Raw genomic sequence first — 23,443 nt, forward strand, 5'->3', positions numbered from 1 at the left:
CCACCAAAATAGCTGAAGCTCTCACCTTAAATACCATTTTCAGCTACAAAAGAGGATGTTGGTTTGGGACTTCAAAGAAGAGGAAGGCAAATTCACATGGAGGTGGAGAAGTAAATGTTTGGTAAATAAGTGTTTGCTGGACAGGCGGAGGCAAGGGCACACAAAGTAGACTCTGATTTTTATGCCCTGCCTAGAGTTTCCCCCAGAACTGCAACCTATATTCTTTGTAGATGTCTCTGGTGAAACCTCTGCAACCCCTGTGGACTATAGCCCACCAGGCTCCTCTGTCCATGGCATTCTCCATGCAAGAATACTGGAGTGGGTTGCCATGCCCTCCTCCAGGGGATCTCCTATTCCCATGGGTGGAACTCATGTTTCTAGTGTACCCTGCATTGGCAGATGGGTTACTTACTACTAGTGCCACCTGGGAGGCCCCTTTCTCCCTGAGTCCTTTGAACTTTGTTTTGTTTTTTTTTTTTTTTTCAGTAATCCACATGCCAAAGAGACATTTTGGGAGACATTTGCTCCCCTATACTATTCAGTTCAGTTCAGTCGCTCAGTCATGTTGGACTCTTTGTGACCCCATGAATCGCAGCACGCCAGGCCTCCCTGTCCATCACCAACTCCCGGAGTTCACTCAGACTCACGTCCATCGAGTCAGTGATGCCATCCAGCCATCTCATCCTCGGTCATCCCCTTCTCCTCCTGCCCCCAATCCCTCCCAGCATCAGAGTCTTTTCCAATGAGTCAGGTCTTCGCATGAGGTAGCCAAAGTACTGGAGTTTCAGCTTCAGCATCATTCCTTCCAAAGAAATCCCAGGGCTGATCTCCTTCAGAATGGATTGGTTGGATCTCCTTGCAGTCCAAGGGACTCTCAAGAGTCTTCTCCAACATCACAGTTCAAAAGCATCAATTCTTCAGCACTCAGCCTTCTTTACAGTCCAACTCTCACATCCATACATGACCACAGGAAAAACCATAGCCTTGACTAGACAGACCTTAGTCAGCAAAGTAATGTCTCTGTTTTTGAATATGCTATCTAAGTTGGTCATAACTTTTCTTCCTATACTATTAACATAATTATTTATCACATTGCCTATAGTATGCAGTACCTAATAGATTATTGATTAGTCTATTACCTAAATAGATTATATCTAAGGATTTTCTTGGGTTTAAATTATAAACTAAAGCTTACAAATTTTGTTTTAGTCTCTATTAAGCACAAAATTGATGAAAACACTGCAAAATAAATGCTTCCCTAAAATAAGAAAATACTGTAAAATGGAAATAAATTGTCTAACTTATTCAATTATAGGAACTTTTCCTTATCATTTTTGCTCTCTCTGTTTTGTTTTGTTTTTTGGCCATACCACCTGGCATGTGGGATCTTAGTTTCCCAACCAGGGATTGATCCTGTGAACCTGTGCCCTCAGCAGTGGAGGAAACTCCCATGAGAGCTAAAAAGTCAGGAAATATAGGACAGATGAATAGAATATTGAAGGGGATATCCACTAGCATGTGAGGCCTGAAAGCTGAGGGTGTAGTCCAAGGTGACCATTCACTAACAGGTGAAGCCCAAGAGATGCAGTCATAGTCCAGAAAATTGCAGGGGAAATCCTAGAATGGCCATCCACTAGTATGTGGGGTTTGTGGTGGCTGTCCTTGATAAATGGGTCTGCCAAGAGATCTGCAGAAAAATGGCTTCTAATGGCTCTAAAGGTGAGCCTTTTGTAATCGATTAAATTAGCCTCCTAGAAGGAATTGGTACTTCTCTTGTGCCTTTGAGATGTAAATGATCTACCTGGGCTCTCTGAACTTTTAATCTTCTCTAATCTTTAAGTGAACACCAGCAGTAACAGGCAAATTTAGCCTTGGAGTGCAGAATGAAGCAGGGCAAGGCTAATAGAGTTCTGCCAAGAGAATGCACTGGTCATAGCAAACACACTCTTCCAATAAAACAAGAGAAGACTCTACACATGGACATCACCAGATGGTCAACACCGAAATCAGATTGATTGTATTCTTTGTAGTCAAAGATGGAAAAGCTCTATACAGTCAGCAAAAAAAGATTGGGTACTGACTGTGGCTCAGATCATGAACTCCTTATTGCCAACTAGAGAATTAAATTGAAGAAAGTAGGGAAAACCACTAGACCATTGACATATGACCTAAATCACATCACTTACCATTATACAGTGAAAGTAAAAAATAGATTTAAGGGACTAGATCTAGTAGACAGAGTGCCTGATGAACTATGGATGCAGGTTCCTGACATTGTACAGGAGACAGGGATCAAACCATCCCCAAGAAAAAGAAATGCAAAAAAGCAAAATGGCTGTCTGAGGAAGTCTTACAAATAGCTGTGAAAAGAAGAGAAGTGAAAAGCAAAGGAGAAAAGGAAAGATATAAGCATCTGAATGCAGAGTTTCAAAGAATAACAAGGAGAGATAAGAAAGCCTTCCTCAGTGATTAATGCAAAGAAATAGAGGAAAACAATAGAATGGGAAAGACTAGAGATCTCTTCAAGAAAATTAGAGATAACAAGAGAGCATTGAATGCAAAGATGGGCTTACTAAAGGACAGAAATGATATGGACCTAACAGAAGCAGAAGATATTAAGAAGAGGTGGCAAGAATACACAGAAGAACTGTACAAAAAGATCTTCATGACCCAGATAATCACGATGGTGTGATCACTCATCTAGAGCCAGACATCCTGGAATGTGAAGTCAAGTGGGCCTTAGGAAGCATCACTACGAACAAAGCTAGTGGAGGTGATGGAATTCCAGTTGAGCTATCTCAATTCCTAAAAGATGATGTTGTGAAAGTGCTGCACTTAATATGCCAACAAATTTGGAAAACTCAGCAGGGGCCATGGGGGGTCAGTTTTCATTCCAATCCCAAAGAAAGGCAATGCCAAAGAATGCCCAAAGTACGGCACAATTGCACTCATCTCACACGCTAGTAAAGTAATGCTCAAAATTCTCCAACAATATGTGAACCATGAACTTCCAGATGTTCAAGCTGGTTTTAGCAAAGGCAGAGGAACCAAAGATCAAATTGCCAACATGCTTTGGATCATCAAAAAAGCAAGAGAGTTCCAGGAAAACATCTCTTTCTGCTTTATTGACTATTCCAAAGCCTTTGTGTGGATCACAATAATCTGTGGAAAATTCTGAAAGAGATGAGAATACTAACCACCTGACCTGCCTCTTGAGAAATCTGTATGCAGGTCAGGAAGCAGCAGTTAGAACTGGACATGGAACAACAGACTGGTTCCAAATAAGAAAAGGAGTACATCGAGGCTGTATATTGTTACCCCGCTTATTCAACTTATATGTAGAGTACATTATGAGAAATGCTGGGCTGGAGGAAGCACAAGCTGGAACCAAGATTGCCAGGAGAAATATCATCACCTCAGACATGCGGATGACATCACCCTTATGGCCGAAAGTGAGGAAGAACTAAAGAGCTTCTTGATGAAAGTGAAAGAAGAGAGTGAAAAAGTTTGCTTAAAGCTCAACATTCAGAAAACTAAGATCACATCCGAACCTCATTCCATAGTTCATCAGGCACTCTATCTATCAGATCTAGGCCCTTAAATCTATTTCTCACTTCCACTGTATAATCATAAGGGATTTGATTTAGATCATACCTGAATGGTCTAGCAGTTTTCCCTACTTTCTTCAATTTAGTCTGAATTTGGCAATAAGGAGTTCATGATCTGAGCCACAGTTAGCTCCTGGTCTTGTTTTTGTTGACTGTATAGAGCTTCTCCATCTTTGGCTGCAAAGAATATAATCAATCTGATTTCGGTGTTGACCATCTGGTGATGTCCATGTGTAGAGTCTTCTCTTGTGTTGTTGGAAGAGGGTGTTTGCTACGACCAGTGCATTTTCTTGGCAAAACTCTATTAGTCTTTGGCTTGCTTCATTCCATATTCCAAGGCCAAATTTGCCTGTTACTCCAGGTGTCTTGACTTCCTACTTTTGCATTCCAGTCCCCTATAATGAAAAGGACATCTTTTTTGGGTGTTAGTTCTAAATGGTCTTGTAGGTCTTCATAAAACTGTTCAACTTCAGTTTCTTCAGCATTGCTGGTTGGGGCATAGACTTGGATAACTGTGATATTGAATGGTTTGCCTTGGAGATGAACAGAGATCATTCTGTTGTTTTTGAGACTGCATCCAAGTACTGCATTTTGGACTCTTCTGTTGACCATGATGGTTACTCCATTTCTTCTGAGGGATTCCTGCCCACAGTAGCAGATATAATGGTCATCTGAGTTAAATTCACCCATTCCAGTCCATTTTAGTTTGCTGATTCCTAGAATGTCGACGTTCACCCTTGCCATCTCTTGTTTGACCACTTCCAATTTGCCTTGATTCATGGACCTGACATTCCAGGTTCCTATGCAATGTTGCTCTTTACAGCATCGGATCTTGCTTCTATCACCAGTCACATCCACAACTGGGTATTGTTTTTGCTTTGACTCCATCCCTTCATTCTTTCTGGAGTTATTTATCCACTGATCTCCAGTAGCATATTGGGCACCTACCGACTTGGGGAGTTCCTCTTTTGGTATCCTATCATTTTGCCTTTTCATACTGTTCATGGGGTTCTCAAGGCAAGAATACTGAAGTGGCTTTCCATTCCGTTCTCCAGTGGACCATGCTCTGTCAGACTTCTCCACCATGACCCACCCATCTTGGGTTGCCCCGCAGGCATGGCTTGGCTTCATTGAGTTAGACAAGGCTGTGGTCCTAGTGTGATTAGATTGACTGGTTTTCTGTGAGTATGGTTTCAGTGTGTCTGCCCTCTGATGTCCTCTTGCAACACCTACCATCTTACTTGGGTTTCTCTTACCTTGGGCGTGGGGTATCTCTTCACGGCTGCTCCAGCAAAGCACAGCCACTGCTCCTTGCCTTGGACGAGGGGTATCTCCTTACCACCGCTGTTCCTGACCTTCAATATGGGATAGCTCCTCCAGGCCCTCCTGCGCCTGCGCAGACACCGCTCCTTGGAATGCTCTACCCGGCCACCGGCCCTTGCCTCGGGCGTGGGTGGCTCCTCCTGGCCGGCTCCCAGTGGTTCCTCAGGTTCTCCGCCCTTGGCCTCGGGTGTGAGGTGGCTTCTCCTGGCCGCCCCTATTGACTATGCCAAAGCCTTTGACTGTGTGGATCACAAGAAACTGTGGAAAATTCTGAAAGAGATGGGAATACCAGACCACCTGACCTGCCTCTTGAGAAACCTATATGCAGGTCAGGAAGCACCAGTTAGAACTGGACATGGAACAACAGACTGGTTCCAAATAGGAAAAGGAGTACGTCAAGGCTGTATATTGTCACCCTGCTTATTTAACTTCTATGCAGAGTACATCATGAGAAATGCTGGACTGGAAGAAACACAAGCTGGAATTAAGATTGCCGGGAGAAATATCAATAACCTCAGATATGCAGATGACACCATCCTTATGGCAGAAAGTGAAGAGGAGCTAAAAAGCCTCTTGATGAAAGTGAAAGAGGAGAGTGAACAAGTTGGCTTAAAGCTCAACATTCAGAAAACAAAGATCATGGCATCCGGTCCCATCACTTCATGGGAAATAGATGGGGAAACAGTGGAAACAGTGTCAGACTTTATTTTTGGGGGCTCCAAAATCACTGCAGATGGTGATTGCAGCCATGAAATTAAAAGACGCTTACTCCTTGGAAGAAAAGTTATGACCAACCTAGACAGTATATTCAAAAGCAGAGACATTACTTTGCCGACTCAGGTCCGTCTAGTCAAGGCTATGGTTTTTCCTGTGGTCATGTATGGATGTGAGAGTTGGACTGTGAAGAAGGCTGAGCGCTGAAGAATTGATGCTTTTGAACTGTGGTGTTGGAGAAGACTCTTGAGAGTCCCTTGGACTGCAAGGAGATCCAACCAATCCATTCTGAAGGAGATCAACCCTGGGATTTCTTTGGAGGAAACGATGCTGAAGCTGAAACTCCAGTACTTTGGCCACCTCATGCGAAGAGTTGACTCATTGGAAAAGACTCTGATGCTGGGAGGGATTGAGGGCAGGAGGAGAATGGGACAACCGAGGATGAGATGGCTGTATGGCATCACGGACTCGATGGACGTGAGTCTGAGTGAACTCCAGGAGATGGTGATGAACAGAGAGGCCTGGCGTGCTGCGATTCATGGGGTCGCAAAGAGTCGGACATGGCTAAGCGACTGAACTGAACTGAAGATCACATCTGGTCCCATCACTTCATGGCAAATAGATGGGGAAACAGTGGAAACATTGGCAGAATTTATTTTTGGGGCTCCAAAATCACTGCAGATGGTGATTGCAGCCATGAAATAAAAAGGATACTTCTCCTTGGAAAGAAAGTTATGACCAACCTAGATAGAATATTGAAAAGCAGAGACATTACTTTGCCAACAAAGGTCCATCTAGTCAAGGCTATGGTTTTTCCAGGAGCATGTACAGATGTGAGAGTTGGACAATAAAGAAAGCCAAGCACCATAGAACTGATGCTTTTGAACTGTGGTGTTGGAGAAGACTCTTGAGAGTCCCTTGGACAGATAAGAGATCCAACCAGTCCATTGTAAAGGAAATCAGTTCTGAATATTCATTGGAAGGACTGATGCTGAAGCTCCAAACTTTGGCCACCTGATGCGAAGAACCAACTAATGAGAAAAGACCCTGATGTTGCGAAAGGTTGAAGGGAGGAGAGGGGAACAGCAAAGGATGAGATGGTTGGATGGCATCACTGACTGAATGGACATGAGTTTGAGCAAACTCTGGGCGATGATGAAGGACATGGAAACCTGGCATCCATGGGGTTCAAAGAGTTGGATATGACTGAGCCACTGAATTACCACAACCAAGTAAGAAGACTTCCCTGACCACACATCTGCCAAAAACACTTCTTGCAGGCCAAAAGAGGATGTCAAGGGATGTTTTATACAGACACACTTTTGGGAAAATCCATCTTGTCTAAGAGATGTGTGCATACACATGGGAGGATTCTGAGATATGCCAAATATGGCAAAGCAAAATGAATAACCAAAGGAAAAGCAGAAAAAATGCCCCATAAAAATAATTCAAACTGCCATAAGGACATGACTCAGCAACTCAGGGACTCTCCCTCTGAGTCTGCCTGTATGTGTATCCACATGTAGGGTACTCTTTCTCTTCCTAAAAAATTCTTCACTTGCTTCACTATTTCCCATCTTTGTGGAAATTCTTTTCTTCAAAGCTGAAGGGTCAGAGCCCTTGTCCCTTACCACTGGTCTAATGGCTAGGATCTGGTCCTTCCACTGCCAGGACCCAATCCAATCTCTGGCTGGGAACCCAAGCCCCATTTTAAGCCATTGCAGGCCAAGGCCACCAGGTATCAGCGTCTCCTGTATTGCCCACAGATTCTTACTAAGTTAAATGGAGAGAATTCATTGATTATCTGGGTCATTTCAAATAGAGGAAAATATTGGGCTTCCCTGATGGCTCAGTTGGTAAAGAATCTGCCTGCAATGCAGGAGACAGGGCTTTGATCCCTGGGTTGGGAAAATCCCCTGGAGAAGGGAATGGCTACTCACTCCAGCGTTCTTGCCTGGAGAATCCATGGACAGAGGAGCATGGTGGGTTACAGTCCATGGGGGTTGCAAAAAGTTGGACACAACTTAGCTACTAAACCATACCACCACCATTGGAACGTTACTTGCTGGGTAGGTCTAATTATACCTACTCTTGTCTTCTTAGAAGAAGACTAAGGCATAAGTTTCCAATCAGGAAATGCACAATTACTTGCTTCTTGGTTTTTGCCAAACATTAAGGTTTTCAAGGGTTAAGATTTTGTGCATAGTCTCTCATTCATGTCCTACTCTTTGCAACCCTATGGACTGTAGCCTGCCACGTTCTTCTGTAGGTGGGGATTCTCCAGGCAAGAATACTGGAGTGGGTAGCCCTTCCCTTCTCCAAGGGATCTTCCTAACCCAGGGATCGAACCCACGTCTCCCACATTGCAGGCAGATTCTTTACCATCTGAGCCACCAGAGATAAGTCATAATTCTCAGTTCAATTCAGTTCAGTCACTCAGTCATGTCCGACTCTGCGACCCCATGAATCGCAGCACGCCAGGCCTCCCTGTTCATCACCATCTCCTGGAGTTCACTCAGACTCACGTCCATCAAGTCTGTGATGCCATCCAGCCATCTCATCCTCGGTCGTCCCTTTCTCCTCCTGCCCCCAATCCTTCCCAGCATCAGAGTCTTTTCCAGTGAGTCAACTCTTCGCATGAGGTGGCCAAAGTACTGGAGTTTCAGCTTCAGCATCATTCCCTCCAAAGAAATCCCAGGGTTGATCTCTTTCAGAATGGACTGGTTGGATCTCCTTGCAGTCCAAGGGACTCTCAAGAGTCTTCTCCAACACCACAGTTCAAAAGCATCAATTCTTCGTCGCTCAGCCTTCTTCAGAGTCCAGCTCTCACATCCATACATGACCACAGGAAAAACAATAGCCTTGACTAGACGGACCTGAGTCGGCAAAGTAATGTCTCTGCTTTTGAATATACTGTCTAGGTTGGTCATAACTTTTCTTCCAAGGAGTAAGCGTCTGTTAATTTCATGGCTGCAGTCACCATCTGCAGTGATTTTGGAGCCCCAATATATAAAGTCTGACACTGTTTCCACTGTTTCCCCATCTATTTCCCATGAAGTGATGGGACCAGATGCCATGATCTTTGTTTTCTGAATGTTGAGCTTTAAGCCAACTTGTTCATTCTCCTCTTTCACTTTCATGAAGAGGATCTTCAGTTCTTCTTCACTTTCTGCCATAAAGGTGGTATCATCTGCATATCTGAGCTTATTGATATTTCTCCTGGCAATCTTGATTCCAGCTTGTGCTTCTTCCAGCCCAGCGTTTCTCATGATGTACTCTGCATATAACAATAAGCAGGGTGACAATATACAGCCTTGATGTACTCCTTTTCCTATTTGGAACCAGTCTGTTGTTCCATGTCCAGTTCTAACTGGTGCTTCCTGACCTGCATATAAGTTTCTCAAGAGGCAGGTCAGGTGGTCTGGTATTCGCATCTCTTTCAGAATTTTCCACAGTTTCTTGTGATCCACACAGTCAAAGGCTTTGGCATAGTCAATAAAGCAGAAATAGATATTTTTCTGGAACTCTCTTGCTTTTTTGATGATCCAGCAGATGTTGGCAATTTGATCTCTGGTTCCTCTGCCTTTTCTGAAACCAGCTTGAACATCAGGAAGTTCACGGTTCACATATTGCTGAAGCCTGGCTTGGAGAATTTTGAGCATTACTTTACTAGCATGTGAGATGAGTGCAACTGTGCGGTAGTTTGAGCATTCCTTGGCGTTGCCTTTCTTTGGGATTGGAATGAAAACTGACCTTTTCCAGTCCTGTGGCCACTGCTGAGTTTTCCAAACTTGCTGGCATATTGAGCGTAGCACTTTCACAGCATCATCTTTCAGGATTTGAAACAGCTCCATTGGAATTCCATCACCTCCACTAGCTTTGTTCGTAGTGATGCTTTCTAAGGCCCACTTGACTTCACATTCCAGGATGTCTGGCTCTAGATGAGTGATCACACTATCATGATTATCTGGGTCATGAAGATCTTTTTCATACAGTTCTTCTGTGTATTCTTGCCACCTCTTCTTAATATCTTCTGCTTCTGTTAGGTCCAGACCATTTCTGTCCTTTATCAAGCCCATCTTTGCATGAAATGTTCCCTTGGTATCTCTAATTTTCTTGAAGAGATCTCTAGTCTTTCCCATTCTGTTGTTTTCCTCGATTTCTTTGCATTGATCACTGAAGAAGGCTTTCTTATCTCTTCTTGCTATTCTTTGGAACTCTGTGTTCAGGTGCTTATATCTTACCTTTTCTCCTTTGCTTTTCGCTTCTCTCCTTTTCACAGCTATTTGTAAGGCCTCCCCAGACAGCCATTTTGCTTTTTTGCATTTCTTTTCCATGGGGATGGTCTTGATCTCTTGATCCCTGTCTCCTGTTCTAGTTACCTTAAAATGTTGCATGTCATAGGAGAAATTAAGTTCCTTTTGAAATTATATTGTGATCAAATGGTTAACAGTGACTTTTTAAGTCTTCCTGTCATTTATAGACAGTTGTACTCTGTTGTACCCTGATAAATCTCAGAATATACTGGAGAACTGGCTAAGAAATTAAAGAACACTAAAGGGAAAATCTGATGACTTCATAAAATGTTAACAAGAGGATTGCTTACTGAGTGAGCTCGTGAATATGGTTATAGTGTTTATGTTTTTTTGTCTGGAATATTACTGGTTTTAACCTGTTTTCCAAATATAGGGAAGCCTTTCCCCTCAAGTTACTTATGACTTACAGCAATTTGGTAGATTACACCCCTGTGACATTTTTTTTTTTTTTTCCTCTGCTATTTCCTTCCAGAAATTCGAGACTCTGGTTTAGAGCAGTCTTATCAGATGAATGGGAAAGACTGTCCTAGAGTGTACAGAAATCTCAATATTTTGGACTTCTAGAACTGAGAGGGCTTCCCAGGTGGCTCAGTTGTAAAGAATCTACCTGCCAATGCAGGAGATGCAGGTTGATCCCTGCAATGGGAATAGCCCATGCAAAAGGAAATGCAACCCACTCCAGTGTTCTTGCTTGGGAAATCCTGTGGAAAGAAGAGGTAAATTCACCAAGGCAGAACCTGACGGCAGGCTGTTGGCATGGTTTTCCTGACCTTGAGATATCTATGGAGAATTTAGTCTGACACTCCTCCTCAGGAGTTCCTCCACTGCCAGTTTGGAGCAGCCTATCTGGTCAATTGACCAGACTTGTTTTGCAAATAGATTGTCTTCTATTTGCTTGTGTTTGGTGGAGATGATTTTAGAGAGATCAGTATTATGTTTCAGTGGATGTTAAGTACTGTTACTTAAGGTCTGAATTTATGAAAGTTACTGTGTTAGCCATAACTGATGTTCAGGAAGGAAAGAAAATTTTATAATGAAGTCACCACAGAGTATAACAAGTCACAAACCATGATATGGGTTTCTTTAAGTCTCTTTCTAAAAGCACATGTACAGTGTTGTGTGACAGCTGGGCATGAAGGACTCATGAGATCTGGTTAGTTTTCCTCTAGTGTGAATGTCTAGACGAATATAAAGGAGGCCTAGTGCCAAGAGGCATGATCTGAACCTGGAATAGGAGCCAGCACTGTAGCATTGAGGGACAGATACTTTGATTATCAGTGATGTCTAATGAATGATCTATAATCTGAAGGTGGGTGTGTTATTATCTCAGCTGTGGTTAATTCTTGCATTTTGCTTAATTTTCCCTATCTCCCCTTGTTGTGGGGCTTCCCAGGTGGCATTAGTGGTAAAGAACCCACCTGCCAATGCAGGAGACAGAAGAGACACAGGTTTCATCTCTGGGTCAGGAAGATCCCCTGGAGGGGAGCATGGCAACCCACTCCAGTATTCTTGCCTGGAAAATCCCATGGACACAGGAGCCTGGCGGGCTACAGCCCATAGGGTTGCAAAGAATCAGACTCGACTGAAGTGTCTTAACACACATAGCACCCCATGTCATGTCTGTTAGATGTCTTCCGTTTCATCCCTAGCCCAAGTGACAGGAGAACTGTTCAAGGATGGAGCAGCAGCACTGGCCTCACTGAGAAATGGTCTGATAGCTAGGTCGATGGTGAGATGCCATTGTCGACCTCCTCTGGACTTCCATGAAGAATTGACCTGGCTAATATGACTATGTAGGGACTTCTGACAATGGGGGGAAAGACTCACCATCTTCTGATCCTATAAGGCAGTACATCAGCAGGGCCCCCTTCAGAAGTAAGCATTACTGTATAACTGACTACCCATGAGCACTCCTGGGGTCTGCTGGGTAGAATGGATTAGGCTGGCTTCTGGACATAAGAGCCCAACTAGTGAGACTAGTTTTGTTTGGAAACGTAAATGGGTTCACCCCTGTTGATACCCAACATAACATGGAGTGGCAGACCTGTACCGTGATGGCTGACTTCTGGCTTGGACGCCAGAATGTTTCTTTTACAGCCAGACCCTTCCCCTCCCCATGGAGGGGCCCTGGGCTTGTGAAAACCAGGGGTGGCCACATACCTGACCCCAGGGATATCCCAGAAGAAGGGCGGACCAAGACTGTAAGGGTAGTGCGAGGTATGTAGGGGTCGACTGTATGGTCAGGCCACTCAAGGTGGCTGTTCTCTGGCTCTCTGTTCCTCTCCCTGCCCAGCCACTGTTGGCTTCACTCATACCTTATGCACATGACTGACCTTCCTGCACATTTGCCCCACAGGCTAGGCTAGTGATTGTTCTTATCAAAGGGGCAGTGAGGGGCATGCCTCTTTGCTGGTTTCCTTGGTAAGTAATGAGCCCACCTGACATTAATTCCCCTTATAACTGGCAATCTTCCCTCCCCTCAGGAGTGAAGACTGCTGCCATGTCCTGCCCATCATTGACTGCACATGGTGGGGTGTCATTTCAAGACCTTACTTCTGACATGTGAGCTCCCTTGTCCTCTAAACCACTGATGTGTCTATTGCTGACTCTGGGCTGTTTCTTCAGTCTTAAAGCTGGGCAAGTGTAGGCCTTATAGGCCTGTGGGGTGCAGCCCAATAGTATTATAGAGGTATATATAAAAGAAGTAAAATATTCTCTTGGCGCTTACATACTGGTAACAACCAAAAAATGTAAATATATGGGGCAATTTTTTGAGTGATACAGGATAACATTTGCTTCAGTACCAAATTTCATTATAAACCAGGCCTATAGTTGTTCAGAAGATATGATGTATTATGGAATAATAAAGAAGACTTCACAACTAGAGTTGACCTTGAACTTGAGTGCTAAAACATGAATGAGATTTGTGTAAGACGCAAGTTGTGTAAGATGCAAAATGTGAGTTAAGCAAGGGGAAAGATTCAACAAAGGCTTAAAGTAAAAGATAGAAGAGAGGAGAAACAGTGTCCTTCTCATGTTTATTTGCTTTTTTAAAGAAGATAAAGTCTATATTATTTTTAGTCCTCCTCCATAGTATCTATATTGGAGAAGGCAATGGGAACCCACTCCAGTGCTCTTGCCTGGAAAATCCCATGGATGGAGGAGCCTGGTAGGCTGCAGTCCATGTGGTCATGAAGAGTCGGACATGACTGAGCGACTTCACTTTCACTTTTCACTTTCATGCATTGGAGAAGGAAATGGCAATCCACTCCAGTGTTCTTGCCTGGAGAATCCCAGGGACAGGGGAGCCTGGTGGGCTGCCGTCCATGGGGTCACACAGAGTCGGACATGACTGAAGCGACTTAGTAGCAGCAGCACCATAGTATCTATATGGGCTTCCAAGGTGGCGCTAGTGGTAAAGAACCCACCTGCCCACGCAGGAGACAAAAGAGATCTGGGTTCTATCCCTGGATTGGGAAGATCCTCTGGAGGAAGTCATGACAATCCACTTCAGTATTCTTGCCTGGAGAATCCCATGGACAGAGGAGCCTGGCGGGCTGCAGCCCGAGGCGTCACAAAGAGTTGGACAAGACTGAAATAACTTAGCACTTTTAGTATCTATGGATAGTTAATGGATAGGCAGATAATTATTTTGGTAATTGCATCAGTTTGTCTAGATGAAAATACTTAACCTGCTGACAATTTTGAAGGGCTACTATCATAATGTGTCCAGCAAGTAATCATTCTCAGTTCATGTGTCATTCTTGGAGCCAAGATATTCAGCTGCATAATTCAAAGTGCTATTTTCAATATCATGTTAAGTATTAAAAGAACAATTTAAGCCAGACAAATTAGTTCTTCTGGTGAATAAAATTAAAATTGTAGGCCTATCTATGACATATGCATTACATAAATTTCTTCATGTCCATTTGATTATATATGTCTTAACTCTATCATGGTAATTCTTACATAACTGTGTTATATTACCAAGGTATTAATATCTATCACTTACAAAGGGGTTGCTGTGTTAGGCACTGTTGTGACCTGTTAAAAACAGAATTCAACTGAGTAAATTTGAGAGATCTTGGCTTTATTCAGTGATTCATGAATTGGGCAGCATGCAACTTAGCAGACAGAAAGGAAATCCATGGAGCTGTACTAAATGAAAGACTTATGGGCAGAAGGGAGCAGGGACAAGAAGCTGTCTAGGCAAAAAAGCAGACTGGTTATTGCAAGGTTATTTTCCTTGTAGGGCATGACAGAGGTTTATGAGGCAGATTGCCTAACACACGTTAATCAGGCAATTCCTCATTGGCTGATTTAAGATTTCATGTCAGGGTGAGCCGAAACTATAACTTAAGTCTCAGTCTGGTGATGTGCAGCTCAGTATAAGCAATACCATCTTGGGCCTGTTGTCTTAACAAACCTCTTTAGGTGTAGTTGAAGAAAATAAACATTATTATTTAAAACCATGTCCATCTTATAAAGTTGATGGCTTGTGTAAAATAAATGCTCTTTTGCTCTCCTGAGAATATTTGCTATGATGAATTACTAAAGATGGACTGTGCAGGTCTGGAGTAATTGCTACATTTTCCTGCAAAAAGGCAAAGAAAAATCTGATATTCTGGTAGGTGATGTGGGAAGTTGTAGGAAGAAAAATAGGGTCTGAGTAGGTTGGCAGAAAGTTAGAAGATATTTTGGTAATGGCCCAGAAAAATTTTTAATTACAACAGATCTAGTATTCAATTTACACAGTTTTTGCATTTTTGTGAGATGACCTGTCTATATCATCTATCATCAATGTATCACCATCATCATCATCTATCTGATTTCTCCAAACCTATCTTCCGTTCCTCAAAGTACATTGTATACTCTCAAATTCCTTATGGAAGTGACATACAATAGAAACGAGGGACAAAACTGGATTCTGTTAGGGGCAGAAAACACAACTTAGTGAGACAGTCCCCAAAATGAACTAATTTAAGTGGAGACAGGAGCTTAGATTCACAGCTGACCAGGAGATGATACTAAGCACTCAGAATTTTCAGAAATCATAGAGCAGTTATTGAACCTTCTCCAAACTTATGAAAATTTGTGCTATACTAATATATGTTTGGATATTTTGAGGCAGTGATCACAGAAGAAACAAGATCACACATATGTATATTATTTCTACTTTAAATATATAATCTCATTTAATACCGTGTTGAAATGAAGCATGTTTCATTTGACAGGAAGTGGTGTGAAACAAAACATCTGAGGGATTCACCCTAAAGATCCATCTCCAGTGAAATTTCCCCAAAGAAAGCATTCTCAAAACTCCCATTTCCCTTCTCTCCCCTAGAAAGTATTGGATCCTTTCTCCTGTGAGTGTGATAGTTGGTATTGAGTTTAATAGCAGTTGTTTACACACGTATCTTCTCCTATAGAGGTAGCTTCCGCTTCTTTCCCTTTGCTAGGAACACCTGTTGTTGTTATTCAACGCTTGTTACATGAGTTACTTCATGAGTACCAGTGAGGAGAGGAACTATATCTTTTTTCTGTTTATATTCATATAGCGCCTAGTATAAGAATAGAATATAGAATGTTTAGGAGATGAGAGTTTCATCCCTAGGTTGGGAACATCTCCTGGAGGAGGGCATGGCAACCAGCTCCAGTATTTTTGCCTAGAGAATCCCATGGACAGAGGAACCTGGTGGGCTATAGTCCATAGCGTCGCCAAGTCAAACACAACTGAAGTGACTTAGCAGCAGAGCCTAGTAGAGTTTCTTACTTGTAGCAGGTATTCAATAAATGCTTACTACTGGGATAGAGTAAGATATATGAGGTTCTGTTTAAGATTCCTTCTAACTGTATTGTTTGGGAAAAACTTACAAAGTAGTTATCTTTTCAGTGGGATTTGAAAGATGCTAAATGTTCAGCTGCCAAAAAACTCTTCTCAAAAGCTCTGCCAATTGGTGTGGTAGAAAAATGTGCTGTAGTGTGATAGTAAGATTTATTAGCTGCCTGCCTTGGGAAAACCACTTGATGTTATAGGTACATTGGGAATGTGAATATTTTGGAAGATAGCTGTGGATTTAGTTAAAATACATTCAATTACCTAACAAACATACAGGGACACAGATAGGAAGGCAACAAGAGTGAATCCCTTTTTCCAAAATTTAAAATATAGAGCTTTTTGATTAAATGTGAATAAATTTCAGAAATTTTCTATGAGATTTTTAACATGTTTCTAAAATATACCGAGTATACTCAATGACAAAGTTTGAAAAAAAGTAGTATTAACCAGCTGTCACCTTACTGTAAATGAATGGGTCTAGGAATGGCACACATATATGGTAAAGTTTAAAAAAGTCTAAAAGAAAACTTTACTGACTTTCCTAGCTAGCAGTAGGTGGTTCTTGGTTTCCAGGAGCTAGCATGCAGACACTGTTCCAAGCAAACTTGAAAAATGGAAAAGACATACATATACAAAACAGATGAATGGGAGGATGAGGTGATAAGGTGACAGAGAAACTTGACACAGTGCTGCAGGCGTGCTAAGCTGCTTCAGTTGCGCCTGACTCTGCCACTAACCAGAATATAACAGTACATGACTGTTTTTTTTTTCCTTTTGCAAGTTTATTAACCCATCTTTCCTTTGTCTCTTTAGCTACTCTTGTGTTCAAAGCAGTCATTTGGTGAAGAACCTGCCTGCAATGCAGGAGACTAGGGTTCAATCCCTGGGTCGAGAAGATCCCCTAGAGAAGGGAATGGCAATCCATTCCAGTATTCTTGCCTGGAGAATCCCATGGACAGAGAAGCCTGGTGGGCTACAGTCTCTGAAGTTGCAAAGCGTCAAACACAACTGAGCAACTAACACACACACACAGTGCCAGCTGTTTACAGGCTCCCAAGGATGACACATTGAAGGGTTGCCTCCCTGTCTCTTCTGCATGTAGGACTGCAGTTGAAATGAAAGGAAAAGTGTGCTTCTAGAGAAAAAAAATTAAGAATGCATGCCACTTTCTTGCCTTCCAAATCCTGTCTCTACTTTAAATAATTTCCTGCCATAAGGTGGAGCTATATCCTACAGAGAGAAAAAGTATTGGCTAGAAGATCTGGCAGAAGTCCACTTAGATGATTTTTCACTTGGCTTGTGGTTTGTGGTTTTAAAAAGTTAAAATGCATGGCAGGCACCCCCAAATCCACCACCAACTGATGCAGAGAGAGTTGTTATTTTGGTGCAGCTAGGATTTTAAAGTGGTGAAAAGGTGTGTGAAGGCAAGCAGGACCTTGTTTGTTAACTTAGGCTGTAAACACAGCTTCAGGGGAAACTCTTTGAAGTGCTGAGATCTGAGGTGGCAGGTTTTGAAGCCCCCCTGAGGTAGTACAGAGAAACCACAGGTATCTGATAGTGTTTGCTCTTGAGTAAATCATCCTGAGCATCAAACAGTGTGTTGACAAACAAAACGGAAAAAAAAAAGTGCTTTATTTAAAAGCATATATTGTGTTGAATAGGCTATTGCTAGAATTTAAGAGGCTGACTTATATTAGCTGCAAGACAGGTTTTGCTTCTCAGTTTGTGATTATAAGAGGTATGACCATGAAAACCCCCAACTGTGTTATCTGTAAAACCCTGGCATCTCCACCCAAAGGAAAAAATGATGCCCTGAAGAGAGAGAGCACTGCAGGGTTTCCTGATAACACATCAAGGGTAATCTAGATAAAGGAGAATGACTCTACAGGAGTGTGTGTTCCATGACTCCCTGGGCAGTGCTCTCTATCCGGAAATCAATTAAAGGGCAAGGTACACCAGCTCATGGCTGGTTTGGGATTTTCTTACTAGAGATTTGCATAGAAACCTTGCAGACAAGCAAACCCTATTATAAAAATCCAAGATGGGGTTCATCTTGGTGGAGAAAAACCTATATCCAATAGAAACTAATACTGGGAAACTTCTATCACCAAAAGAATTCATCTAACGTGCATATGTTTTTCTGTATCGATAAGGCAACTCAAATGTGCAAACATGATAATTATTGGTAATATGTCACTTATTACCTTCCTAGTGAAAGGGAGCAGAATTTCCCAAAATATGCTTTTTGGCATAATGATTATGCTGAGTTGGTTATTTTCAAGAAACTGCAGACACAGGAAAAGCTGAGAACTGAGTGGAAGTTACCCTTTCGTAAGAGATATTTTAAAGGAAAATCTTCATTCGTAAGGTTGTCTCCCTCTCTGTACCAGGAAGAAGAGGATGATCCATTCTCTAGAAACTCTTATTCATGGAGAAGGCAGGGATGTCGATCTGCATACCGACCTTACTCTGGTTAATTGTGCTTCTACAGCTAACTTTTCCCAAGTGGCTCCCCCAGCCCTCAACATCTTCTTTTGTCTTTAGCTGGAGATATTTAAGCTGATAACCTGAACCATTTGGGGGAGTTACCAGTGAGTTTTCCTTGGTGTCTTGAATGTATATAGGAAGTATACCTGTTATTAAACCTCTGTTTGTTTTTCTCCTGTCAAGCTGTGCTTTATCACAGGGAGGTCTCAGCCAAAAACCTAGAAGGGCAGAGGGAAAACTGTTTTTCCTCCCCAACACTGGGATCCTGTAAGATGTGTTGGTATTATTAGCTTCATCTTTCCAAATAATAATAAAATCAACACTCCTGAGGGGATAGCAAACTTCCCTTAGAACAGAAATAATACAACTACTTCTATTTGCATGTTCATGCTAAGCAAAGCACTAGATACTTTATATGCACTATCTAATTTAACCCCTACCCTTTCCATGTGAAGACCAGACTCATGATTTTTATAGTTTTAAATTCCTGCCCATGGTCATATAACTGCTTAGTGGTAGAACCATGTATCCAAACTCAGCAAGTGTGATGCCAGAGTGCTCAAACACTGTATATTTGCTTGAAGACAATTTTTAGTAAGTTATTTTCCCATGTTGTCTATTTATAGGCTAGCTGTCCTTTTCCTCTTCAAAGCCCACTCGTGAGGGCAAGGTCTTCATGTGCCTGATTCATCTTTGGTTCCTCATAGAGCCTTGTGCATTACAGTTTCTCAAAAAACACTTTCTGAATATGCAATGGTCAGTCCAGCTGGGAAACCTGTACATACAATAACTCATCCTTTTAGTTTATTCCTTTCCTACATCTTTTCCTTCTTTGTATTTTTATTTTATCTTGACAAATGCATTTGTTGTTGTTTTTTTGTTTTTAAATGTACTTCTGTTGTTGTAATAGGGCTCTCGCCCACTGCCACAGGCCTTTAGTCTTCTAACTTTGAAGGTCTTTCTGCTTTCTTTTTCACAAAACACATTTGTCATGGCATTGCCTAGTCCACTCCCCTGAGTTTCACAGCTACAGACTCACACTGTAGGGGTTGTCCATCCGTCTAGAGCACCTGGGGTTTAAGGTGTAAGCAATTTGACTGTAATTGCCTCTTCCCAGCAGTTACTCCTTGAAGTGGTGGACGGGGACATTTGGTTGGTTCTCTTTTTCCATCTACATAAATAGGTATTGGAGTCAAATCCATAGGGCATGGCGTATTTATCTAGAAATAAATGTTACTCCCTATGGTGGGAGTTCTTAGCTCCATTTTTGTTTGTCTTACTCTGTTCTTGGTTTATTTTCAGCAGAAACTTAGCTCACTCTTTCCATTTACATCCAATCCATTGATTTCTCAGGTGAAATAAACAAATTTTAATACTATATTACTTAAATAAATCACGTTTTTATTTTCCTCTTAGGTCTCCATGTTGAATTAATCTCCTAATGCATGACTGTTGTATAGGACTCAATTAGTATTTCTTAAGCTATAGGTAGAAAGCATTTCTGATATCCTCTTTAATTATGTTTTTATAACAAACTTCAAATCTCAAGCTTGAATCTCCTGATCAATTTTTTGGTTAGAGAAGAGCTGTGATGGTTTCCAAGACAAAGAATGGATAGATCTGAAAGTTTATTCAGTAATTTTTGTTCAAATGGTGCTTCCCTTCTATTTTATCCTGAGAATTATACCAATATGGCCTCAGCTCTCAAGGGAAATCTTGTGTGAATAACATAATATCTTCACAAAAATGTCACTACAGAAATTAAAAGTTTGAAAATGTATGTTAAGACAGAAATCAAGTATAGTCTACACACACACACAAAAAAAATCATATGGTGTGGTGGGCTATAATGTTTTCTTCTTCCACGGTTATTTGATTAAAATGCCCATGAATTGCAGTAAACCCATTCAGGTGTTTTGGAGTGAATAAGAGTAGGTCATGCTATACCAAATATCACGGGGATAAGAAGGCCATATACCTTCTTTGTCATATATTAGCATACTTGAGACTTTCTTTGACTTCAGAGAGATAGATAAGTCAATGTATATAAAGATCAATATAATGATGGAACTGAATTGCACAATGATCCCAATTGATTTGATACAAGTTAAAATCTTGAGTAAGACTTTGAAAAATGGCACTCATCTCTCAAACTGCTGGACAAAACTTTGTTACTGTACTAATGTAAAAGTGGAATTTTATTCAATTTACAAAAGGTGGTATCAAATGCTTACTCCAATATCTCTCCTTGTGTTATTTATATTTGCAGCTAAGCGGTGCAGAAAGAAAATGAAGATTCATTAACTAGAATTCAATTTTATTCCCTTGAATACAGTGGTTTACTCAAATAGCATATTTTCCCAATATGCTATATTTATACTATCCTTATTGATAGGGTGACTGTCTAATTGATCACCTAAGTAGATACACCTTCGGAGATGAAAGTGGATACTGTTAATAATTCTGCTGAGGCAATAGGCACAAAATGAGACTGTCTTGGGAAAACTGGGACATATGATCATCATCCTTACAAGCACAGCTATCTAATTGAATCATACATAATGTCATTGTGTCAATTTCTAAGGTCTTGGTGACTCTAGACCTTACCTCTTTTTATGGTGATGACCAAGATACAACTTTCAAGAGCTGTAACAAATCCAGCCTATAGTTTTATTACTTTGATTTTTTGTTTGTTTGTTTCTTATCCTTAAACATCTACTACTAGAGAGAATCTGGATGTAACCAGAAGGAGAAGACAAACGGTTGTTTGGGAGGACAGTAGTTCTTCAACTAAATCCATTAGGATACATTCCCAGCCTCCTCTGAGAAGTCAGCAGTGGAGGGAAAGGGAACACTGTTCATGCATGATTTTGCTATCCCCCGAACAGCTATTCCTTTGGTCTCCTCTGTTCTGTAACTATACCCTGGCTGATCCCTGGGTATTCCACTTAATTGCATGCCATTTCATCGTTGTTCAGTAATTATACTTGTGCATAGTTATGAGTAAAGTGATTTTCCTATGTATGCATTAAAGTTAAATTTTGCTCCTGGGGTTCAGTGCGTGTGTCTTCTAGTGGCATCAATAAGGAGCATGTGTGCTTCTTCCTGCCATGTGTGAGAGAAGAAGATGGTCAATTATGATACTGAAATTTACTAAATGTGATGATAAACACTTTTAAAAGCAGCCCAACAAATGATTATGGATTTCACACTTTGACTAATTGCTTCAATTTCTGACTGAAATGAAAATCTTCCACTTGCTTTAGTATTGTGGCTTGGATATCTCTAGAAAATATTACAAATATCATTAAAGTATCTTTCACTGTTCATCTTTCCCTTTTTTCCTAACTTCTATAATTGACTACTGTTTTCAATTTTCCCAACAGAAAAACTTATATGTAGAGGTCATTCACATATTTATTTTATTTAGTTATCTTAAATGTATGTCTAATATCAATATTCCCTATTATTTCATGGAAATGTTCAGATTTTGTATTTCTTTTGGTTTAAATGTAGGTTTGATTTTCATTTCTTTTTTCTCACCGCTTCACCTAATTAATTCTTAGCTCAAACACTGCTATCTCAGGGAGATTTTTCCTGATCCTATTTTTTATTCCCAGTCGAGGTTGATTATTCTCTCTTAGCAGTTTCTGGCTGCTCCCTAATTTTCCATTATAGGATTAACCACATTGTATTTTATATTTGTGTTTATTTGGTGCAGGTTAGCTACGCTCAGTAGAATTTAAGTTTTATGATATCACAGAATGTGTCTTCTTTGCTTGACACATTTTTCCCAGCACCTTATAAACAGCACATGCTCTGCTAAGTCACTTCAGTCATGTCTGAATCTGTGCAACCCTATAGACTGTAGCCAGGCTTCTCTGTCCATTGGATTCTCCAGGCAAGAATATTGGAGTGGGTTGCCATTTCTTTCTTCAGTATAAAGAGCACTGCTGCTGCTGCTGGTGCTGCTAAGTCACTTCAGTCGTGTCCGACTCTGTGCAACCCCATAGACGGCAGCCACCAGGCTCCTCCGTCCCTGGGATTCTCCAGGCAAGAACACTGGAGTGGGTTGCCATTGCCCTCTCCAATGCATGAAAGTGAAAAGTGAAAGGGAAGTCGCTCAGTTGCGTTCAACCCTCAGCAACCCCATGGAGCACACTACATAGTAAATGTTAAAAATTCAAGTGAGAAGTAACAAGAGAATGAAAAGGAGGAAGAAAAAAAATGAAAGATTTTTCTTAAGATCCCTTCCAACATTCTGAATGTTAATGATTCTGTTAATCAATGATTTCTTTGTGGGTAAGTTTGAATATTCTGCCCTAGACTGTGGTGTGAGTAACAGAATATTGTTTGCTCTGAAGTTTAGGGGAGGCTTTTATTAATCTGATGGATTTTTCCATGTAGAAACCAAACATGACATTTTCCTGTGTTCTTAGCCTTCTTCTTTATTATTGCTTTTCTTTTGTCACTCTTCACTGGATCCTCCCTATACAGTCAATATCTTTGGTTCTTGAATTTATATTACATGGATTGATAGAAAGGAGGCGATGTGAGAACTGAGTGCATCCTAGGGCCTCAAGTATACTGTTCAACTACTATGGTACTGATAAGACTTTCCTGTCTTGATTTTTTTTTTTTTTATATGTCTGTCTTTTCCCATTATCCAGGAAGCTACTTAAAGAAAAGTATAGACTGCTTGTGCTGAAAATATTTCCCTAGGTTCTCCAGGTCCGATCTGTCTTTTCCATTTTGCTCTGTACTCTAGGGGTCTTCTGCTTGTGTTCAACTGGTGAGAAGTACCAGCGGGAGGTCAAATGGTAGAGACAGTGAGATTGGTATTGATTCCCTGGCTCTTGAAAGATTGCCTGTTGTGTTTAGGACTCTAAACTCTGGCCCTTCAGGCTAGGGCTGGAGAGACTCCCCCACAGTTATTAACTCTGGGGCACTATATGATCCTTCGTCCCTAATCAATTTCTTCTCTTTTGCTCAGTTTGAATGTGCTGTTTCCTGATTTCATATTTGTTTTCTCAGTGCTTAGCACAAGTATTTTCTTGAATGAACAAATGTATTTTATCCAAAATTCTACACAAACCATGATTCCTGCTTAACTGTCAAAGTTTCAGAAACAGCAGAAATCAAAAATATATGTTGGA

Source organism: Capricornis sumatraensis, chromosome 6, assembly GCF_032405125.1.
Source record: "Capricornis sumatraensis isolate serow.1 chromosome 6, serow.2, whole genome shotgun sequence".
Classification (NCBI taxonomy): Eukaryota; Metazoa; Chordata; class Mammalia; order Artiodactyla; family Bovidae; genus Capricornis; species Capricornis sumatraensis.